Source organism: Rhyacophila brunnea, unplaced genomic scaffold (genome assembly GCF_057557595.1).
Source record: "Rhyacophila brunnea isolate RB1 unplaced genomic scaffold, BYU_Rbru_1.0 scaffold_76, whole genome shotgun sequence".
Taxonomy (NCBI): domain Eukaryota; kingdom Metazoa; phylum Arthropoda; class Insecta; order Trichoptera; family Rhyacophilidae; genus Rhyacophila; species Rhyacophila brunnea.
In genome coordinates, this window is record NW_028233346.1 from 57,791 (window position 1) to 67,818 (window position 10,028).

The window sequence follows — 10,028 nt, forward strand, 5'->3', positions numbered from 1 at the left end:
TCTCAGAACTGTATATTATTAAAAATATAAAATTTTTAGACTTAAGCATTCTTCGATATAAACATAAAGCAGTAACAAAGCAATGCAATACAATGTATACTAATTCTCAGGTAAAAACTAATTTTTAACTGACCATAAATCACTAGAAGCTCTTTTTTTAATTAAAACTATTAATAGAAAATTAAATTCTAGGCTTCTTAGATAACAATATTCGTTAATGATAGTAAGCAACACGTGAATGCTTATGCGTAACGAATAGAGTAGAGTAAGTCGAAACCAATTTCTTATATTGCATGTACTTATCGTAACACGCAAAAACTAAAAAAAATAACGCTATAAAATAATAAAATTATCAATAAAGGAATATCTTGCACCAAACATACCTCTTTCGCATGCGCAAAATAACCAAAAAAAAATGTCAGAAGTACTTTCACCCAATAAAAATTTGTTCCACCAGCTATAAAATCGGCTATATCAACTTAGTTACAAAAAAATATATATCAAATGCTATATACTTACATTTTTCTTGAATATGACTCTTTAGAAAACTTTAATTAAATAATAGTATAAAACTCATTTAAACAAAATGAATCAATATGGAAAGATTTTAGTACGAAATTTAAATAATTACACAGAAATTCAGAACAAGAGCTTTACAAGAAATATAGCCAAAACAGCTCTGTTGTAAGATCAGTGGGGTGATGATGGTCTTTAACTCGTTTAAAACATAAATCTGGTCTATGCGTTAAAGTGAACATATAATTGCGATTCAACTCGCACACATTTCAAAAAATTAAAGGATCAGCAATAAAATTGCGCTATTGCAGATACAAAAAACGCATAATTGCATAAGAAAATAGTTAGTAAAATACATGAACTAGGCTGAAATCGCATTTACTTGTACATCGGCATTAGGAACATCAGTATATTATTTTATTATATGAGAAAGAAGCGAAGTATTTAAGAGATAAAGATTTGATCACAATAATGACAAAAAAGAAACTAAAATGAATCGAACACTAAAGACTTTTAATTATAACAATTCGCAATTCAAAGCATACAAAAACATTAATAATAGTACTGCTGGCAGTTTAGTACTATCTACGAAGTTATGTTACATGGAGATAAGATGAGAACAAGGTAATTGCAAATGTACGAATGCTTTTGTTATAAGAAATAAGAGAACACACATCTGTATTGTCCGCAATAGGTAAACATTAAAATAGTCGGAGATTAATGCGAGAAACAGATATTATCAAAATAGATGGATTTCATAGCATAAATCTACTTTCGTGCATTTTAATTATGGTCATCCGATAATGGACAGACGATTAGGATATAAGTAAACAAAGAACTACTAAATATGACATAATATAAAACATTGTGAAATTTACGAATGTCTATTTATAAACTACAATTTTAGTATGTTTTCAAATTATATTCATATAGTTTTATATCAAGAGTATAAATCTGATGACGTGTATTTTACATAGACTAATTCGGCGTCTTAATCGATAATTTCTTCCTTCTATTGTTAGAATCACGGCTATATGTGACTTTTATTTTTTTAATTATCCATATTTGCGTTTGAATATTTTAAATTTCATTATTATGTTTTAAAGATTTGACTTAAAATTAAAAGGATAAACTGACCTAAAAAAACGGAATTGATTTTTTTACGGTATATAATTGTTTGAAATATGTTGAAATTACTTTTGTGTAGAGACAAAAAGTTTTTGAAATATGTTTAATTGTAGTTTCATGATATAGATTTTAGATTGAATATATATTATTTGCATATGGAAACATAAATTTTTTTATTTTTAATGGTGTTTTATCATTAAATGATTCTTTTCGTTTTGTAATTTATAGAATTTAGTTAAAAATTCTTTTATTTACCCTTTAGAATCTTCGGTAAATTTTTGTAAACTTATTCTAATCTGGTAACATTCGAAATAACCTCACATTTTTCCTTTTTTGGTTAAAAAAAATTTTTAGCGATTAATCGGTTTTCTAAATATTATAAATTTATTTTTAAATATGTTGTATTTTTTGCTTTCATAAAAACCATAATACAAAAAAAAACATTTTTACGTTTTTCAAAACATCATATACGAGTGTTTATCCAAGTTCTATGATTGTTGATCACTGCTGTTCACTCTAATACAACTAAGATATTTTGATTTGATGTTCTGACTTTTTAATTTTACCAATAAAAGAATCATCATTAAGTAAGATGAAATTTTAAAAAAATAAATTTATCAGCTTATCAGCATTTTTTATTTATTTTTTAAATTTACCCCACATAAGAATGATTTTATTTATGGTTTTAAGCATTTCATATTTGATGCAGTTTACTGCCTATTTCAACACTAGCACATGTTCTAACGGTACAAATAGCCACAAAGATAGAGAAAATAGTGTGTATAAAGCGCCTGATACAACATTCAGCAATTGCAAAGAAAAACAAATTTCAGCCGCACATCAAGCGAATAACTTCTTAACGAACAGAAAAAATCCTTCTTGCTTTTTTTTTAAGGGAAATTTGGAGCATCAATCAAATATGGCATATATAGGAACACAAAATTTACATAATTTGGCTGTAGCTAATGATGAAAGTAAGTCTTATGAATGTATAAAACAAAGCAAGAGGCACATTTATACGGATGACCTACTAAATATTGCACATGGAACGCAAAATCTGGACGGATCGAACGAACAAAATCTTCTGAATAGTGCACCTGCAAACAAGTATTGTGTTATTAACGACACAATGTGCCATATGACAGAAATATCTAATCCTACTACATCAAATAATAATGAGGGGGACGAAGAATCATTGGGATTTATGGATCAAGATTCTACTATAACAAATTTTATAAAGAGTAAAATCTACAATGACGATCTTTGTGACTATTTGGAATTCGTTGGTATTCCAATTATGATTTCTGAAATATTTAGCTTTCAAGATAAATTAAAATCCATAAATCAAATCACGTTTACAAATAGTAATGAACAATCAAGTGCACATTTAAAAATCGCGTATGTTAATGATGATAGGAATGCACAGATTGATTTTTCTATTGGACATGAACATAAAATTGCAAACATCGGTAATCCGAATATACATACAGAAATGAGTTTATTTTTTGATAGTACGAATAGTAGTGTCGATACGAATGCACAAATATGCGTGATAAAAAGTATTGAAAACACAAATAAAAAGACTCAAAACACTATTAGGAATGAAAATTTAGTTGAAAAAAAGATGGAAACGTCGAAATTATATACAGAACCTTTAAGTGAATTTCTAGTTTTTCTAACAAACTTTTTTTTTAAACCCAGATATCCTGAGAAAAGTGATGATTTTAAAAGCTTAACAGTACAAGAGCACCTTGCTAAATATAAACTCAAAGAAGAATACGAAATTCTTTGTTTGTTTTTCCCAGAATTCATGGTCTTGATTCCTAGGTTTATAAACGAATTTATTCTAGGAAACTTAGTAACTAAATGGTTAAATTATATAAGAAAACAGGGTATTAATGCTTCAGAAGATACGTTAAAGGCTGAGATAAACGAACTTAAGAAAAAATTTTATGATTTTAAATGTGTATACCAAAAATGCTTTTCTGGTATGGAGCTGAAGGAAAGTGCTAATGGTACCATTTATGAAAAAATTTTACGCATAAAAAGTAAAATTTCGAGGCAACATGTTCTTGAAATTCTTAATTTTTTCTTGATTTTTGCAAAAAAATTTATGCCTGAAAAGAATTTAGAATTTTATGAAAAATCTATCAATTATTTGGATAAAAATAAAAGAAAAAAACGTGGGCATAGGTTCAATCAAGTAATTCATATGAACTTGTTTATTGCATTCATTATAGATGAAAATCAATTACAAAATGTAAGTAATGGATATGCACATCCACAAAGAACTTTATATTATGTGAAAAATATTATTTATAATCTGTTTGATAAATTATGCGATTTTTTTGAAAATTTGGTGTTGTTTACCAATAAAAAAACAGAAAAATATAACTATTTTGGACTTAGGAACATAGAAATAATCAATTTCCGTAAAAATTTAATAGAAATTGAAAGTAAAAATCATAAAAGTGTTAAAACGTATACTTTATCAGTTTTTTTCCATCGTATCCATGAAATTATGCTTCTTGCTTTGCTGGAAAAAACTGCTAATAATTAAAAATATTGTTTAATAATTAACACCGGAAAATAATTTGCTATATATGCCCTCTTAATAGTTGCAAAAACATGAGAATTTACATGATTTTTTTGTGCTTAAAATAAATGTAGAATGGTGTGTTTATAGTTTTATAATATACATATATGCTTGAAAAAGTATAAAACATTGCAAGAACTTAAGAAACACAATAAATATATAATTTAATTTAATACAACATAGATTTTATACTATAGCCGGAAAAAACTACATAGAAAAATCCAAAATATCATCCGATAGAACTTAACGAATTATCAATTTTCATAAAAAAACTTTCTATTATAAATTATATGTGATCACAATTATTATCGCATTTATAACTGTAGACATCCAATTTAATGATCTGAGAAAGTAAAAAACCTGCCAATTTTTATTATGATATACAATACATTGAATGAAACCGATAAAACGTAATTTTTCCTTAAATATGAATTAAACCATAAATTTAACCGCAAACGCTAAAAATAATTGCATTCAGAATAAGAGCTGATAAGCATTAAATGTATATTAATTGTCATAAAGCTCGATTATTTGTGTTTTTTATGATAAAAAAATATCATAAAAAATTAGTTGTAATTGATAAATACGAACGGAATAAAATTAGATAAATTAAAAATTGGATACTTATTTTTCATGAATTATAAATTAAAATTTATAGTAAAGAGTAAAAAAAAAATCTAATTATTATGACAAAAATATCAATATCTTATATAATAATAAATTTTTATTTTTATTTTTTTTTATCATAAATATAATTATCGAAAAATTTGATTTGAAGAAAAATATTTCTTTATGATTTGTCATCTATTCATAATTAAGAAATAAGTTTTCTTGTATTTTTTGCGCGATTGATTTTAGAATCTTTACTGCTAACTCAACCGTTTTCAACATTCTATGTTTTATATCACATCTAATATCACAAAAAAATTTTATGATTAGACTAATAAATCTATATTTTTTAGAAGATGAAAAATTTTGCTGACATAATAAAATGCATCAAAAAATAAAGAACATTTTATTTTTCTATTTTTCTGAAGAAAATTAAAAACATGACATAAATACTGCTATTTGTTCTACAAAATTTAATTTGTTGAGATATTATTAAGATGTTTTTACAAAGATCCAATTGTTTATATTTTAATAAAATTATATTAAAGTTCTATATTTTGTATCTATTAAGACTAAAAAAGCAGGCAATCCTGTTGATTGTTGTTTATAATGACTTTTATCATTATTAATTTTCCGAATTATTCTTTTTTTTTTCTTTTATTACTTTATATATTGGAAGTAGAATTTTAAAAAATTAGAATTTCACATGACTAAAAATTATATGACTCTACTTTTAATCTAATTATCGATAGTATAATTAAAATTATAACGTAAAAGCTTGACTAGCTCCCTTTTATAAATATAAAAAATAAAAAGGAGAGCTTTGTTAAAGTTGATTGATTATCATACTGTTTATAAACACACATTTATATGATATGTAGGCAAACCTGCCTAAAATTATAAAACATAAAAGATTTTCATGCGGAAAATATCGTCATAAAATTTCTATTCTTTCTTATAACAAGATATACAGAATATGTAAATTTGTTTAAAAAAATTTAAGAACATTTAAATAACGAGTACAAATTCTTGAGATTGTATAAAAAATCATATCAATCTTATTTTTTTATTTTTAATGTGCAAAATCCAATAAAACATATATTTTTGTACTAATAAAGCACATAATTCGTATATAGCATATATGTTAACGTATGGATTCATTTTTTTTAGATAGAATTTTATAATTGCAAAGTTTTATAAAAAAATATTTAAGACATTTAAATATTTTATCCGCCTAAATTCCTATTAATTTATTTTTTTCGTATTTCTTTATTTTTTTTAGTTTGTAAATCCATCATATTTTTTTTGCGTTACATTCTATTTGCATTTTCATCTAGAAAATATGAATATAATATATATTTTTATTTGTGATATGTTTTTATTGGTCTAATACCTCATACCGAAGAAAATTTTGATTGTAAGAATGTGATTTTTCTTGTAAAATTACAATCTGTAAAAATTATATATTTGAAATATTTAAACAAATACAAGAAAGAGCAAAACTCTTATATAAATTCCATATTAAAACAAAAAAGTTGATTACTTTTTCTGTAATATCGCTATTTTTAAAATGTTAATATTTTTTTATGCTACAACTTCTGTAGAAACTATCGTGTGCATAATATTAACCTTTTTATTACATTTTTCAATGAATTTTATTCTCAAAATACCTTTGTAATCTTTCTAGTATAAACATTATCATTTGCTGTAAAATTGTATATTTATGATAATTTATATCGCATCATTTTTTCATAAAAATTCCCGATTCTCAAACATGCGATTATATATAGGGCTATAGTAATACTAATATACATATATTTAGAAATGTACTTCAATTCTATTCATGTAAAATATTTTATTCTTTAGCCAAAAATTACATATATTAAAATTTTAGCATATTTGTGGCAATAATCTATATGTAATGCAGATAAAAAATACAAATAATGAATTTTAGAAAGTTTTAAATATTAGTTAAAATTACCGAAAAAATATACCTTCCAAATAATATGTAAAAAGCAGGTTTCTGTATAATATAGGAAATTCTAACATATGAATGTATATAAAATTACTTTTTTTAGAGAGTGAGCTTAAGATTTTCATAATTTATTCTAATGCATAAAAAACCATAAACTGTTTTTTATATATTTATAAAAGCGAAATGCTTATTATTAGGTAACTACAATGGCGCATATAAAAAATATGCATAAGAATGGCTACTTCATGTCAACAAAAAAAAAAGCATTCACAATTCTTTTTCACTATATTATTTGAAATATTAATTTAAAGAGAAATCAGTGACAAATCATACTTTACTTTATAATATTAAATTAAATTAAACTAAAGCAGAAGTTAAAGATAAATATAAGTGTAATTGCTTGCTTTTTTTTAATAAGGTCAAAAATTTTGCGAGTAGATAAATCAAAAATATCACATTATCACCGATTTTACAATCCAATCTAAATTTTTACATCTATATACTTTATTTCCATTTTCAAAAAATTTTATCTGACAATATTATTTTATGCTATTGTTATTGTAGGGGTAAAATTAGTCTTTTGTTCTTATTAATTTATAATATTTGCTATAAAAGAACTAAATATTATAATATATATTTTTATTTTATATATATAAAGCTAAGAATAAACCTCTTTTCCGTATTTCATTTTGTTTTTACAGTAATTATATCTTATTTCTTTTTTTTATTAGTAAAAAATTATTATATTATATTAAAATATTGCATAGCAATGTTTATAATCTTTGGTTGTAACTATTCATTAAATTTTTTCTTATAAAAAATTTAAGGACACATATGTCTGCAAAAGCAGCAGTTTGTAACTAAAAATAGATGATTGTGAATAGTTAGATTAGTGAGTCATAGAACGATAAAGATCTTTGTACTCTGTATGAAATATGCGTTACGATATAAAAAGATACGTTTATACAAATATTTTTTTGATATACGAGTTAGATTAGGAAATTTAAGTCTTATTAGGACGAGATATTGTACATATTTTAGTATTTTAGGCAAGTATAGTAACCTTAAAACAGTTTTCAAAAATTCAAAACACCATAAAGATTGAGTATAATCTAAAGTAAATAAGCACTACAAAAAATATTTGCATATTTTCGAACATGAATCTTCTGCTGAATTCATTTTGATCGCGCTAATTTACAATGATTTTATTCTAATATTAGATATCTTTTTTTGATGATATTGTTGTTTAAATATACAGTAAGTTGTTTGAATACACAATGTATCTGCAATTAATTAGATCAAATTCTTTTAAGTAACATTTTCTGTGAGGTTGGACTATTTATAATAAATGTTTATGGATTACGAAAAATTATTATGTTTTTTATTTTAAGAAAATAGGAATAAATTAGTGTCAAAATATGTTATTTTACATTTCTATACTATTTTTACATAAATAATACATTTAATTTTGCCGCGCTCAATTTTTCATTTTATGATGAATCAAATGTTATAATACAATCATAAAATCAAATTTTATCACTATGTTTCCTCGAGTAGTTTATGCGATAGTATCTTTGATAAGGTGATATTGTTTAGATTTCGATTAATTTAATCATTTACACTTTGATTTTGTACAATCAATTGAATTCTGTGAATTTTCAATGCCATGTTTACCAATAAATATAAAAGACATGATTTAGAAAAGCCTACACCCTTTATTCTTATGTTTGAAAAGGCTTAAAATCAAATTCTTAATTATTTTTCTTTTTTCTAAGTAACTTTAAATGAATTTGAGAGGTATCGGTTATTTATGCATAAACATAACACAGCAAAACACAATAAATTTTCCACCTATGTTCTATATAAATGAATATATATTTTATGGCTGAAATTTGTTTGCAAAGAGATTTAATATATATTTATTCTATTATGCTATTATTGAAACAAGTTAAATTTGTATAAGCGCTTAAAACAAAAAAATTCAAGTATTTATAACTTTATAATTTTTGATTATAAATTTAAATTATAAAAAATTAAATTCTGCAAAATATAAGAAAGGTATTATGAATTCACAGCTATATATTGTATTATATCCATAAAATCATTCTAAATATGTTAAATCAGCTCAGGGGATGATATATTTAATAACCGAATAGTAGAATACTTGACATATATAAAGTCTGGAAGGCTATTATTTTAAACTGGTATTGTTTTATGTTTTAGTAATAAGATATCATAGCTTGAATGCGATTTGTTTAAAATACTTCAAATAAACATTTTTTCTATTTATTCTAGCCAAACAAAAAATCTATAAATCTAAAAAATTTTTCTTAAAGAATAGAACAGTATAAACAAAAATATCAAATTTTATTATTTATACCTTTAAAATATTGAATTGTGTAATCGCGTAATTAAACACTTACGATTTAGATTATTGATATAAGATCATATAGTATAAGTATTTACATTATAATCATTTTATGAGAATTTACTAGCAGCATCACTAAAGGGTTTACGTAGTGAATTGTCTTAACCTTTGGTTTATTTATTTAATCGATTAAAAAATAATAATAAAAAACTTGAAAATATAGAAAAAACAAATAACACTTATGATCGGATTATAATCAATAATATATTTGGAGTATTTATATCGCATCATAAAGCACCCTGGAATGTCTAATAAAATCCTTTTTTTTTAGTTTATGCCTTATCATACCTAAAATTATATTTTAAAAAAGCTGATAGAAATTGAAAACATCGATAAATTATCAAAAAAAAATATGTAATCTAAAAGACGTTGGCTTTTTGCAACTTTACTAATACATCATACTCATATCAATTTTTACAAATGAACTTTACGTTTTTTTAGTAACGATCATTTTTTCAATTAAAATTTTAGACTAAACCATAAACTTCCGAAAGTTTTTGTATTTTTCTACCTTTAGTTGATAACTTATGCAAGTACGGTAATAAATTATAAATATTATATTCAAGTTTTTTTAATTTCAATGATTCGATAATATGTAATATCAAAGAAAATTTCGATTTACTACCTTATGCCTGTATCTATATTGACAAATTTTTTGATTTAATTTTCTAAAGATATATTGCAAAAATTAATAAACTTATATATGATATTTTATGGGTTTAATTATTGTCAAAACACACATTTATTACGGCTAATATATATTGTTTACCAATCGT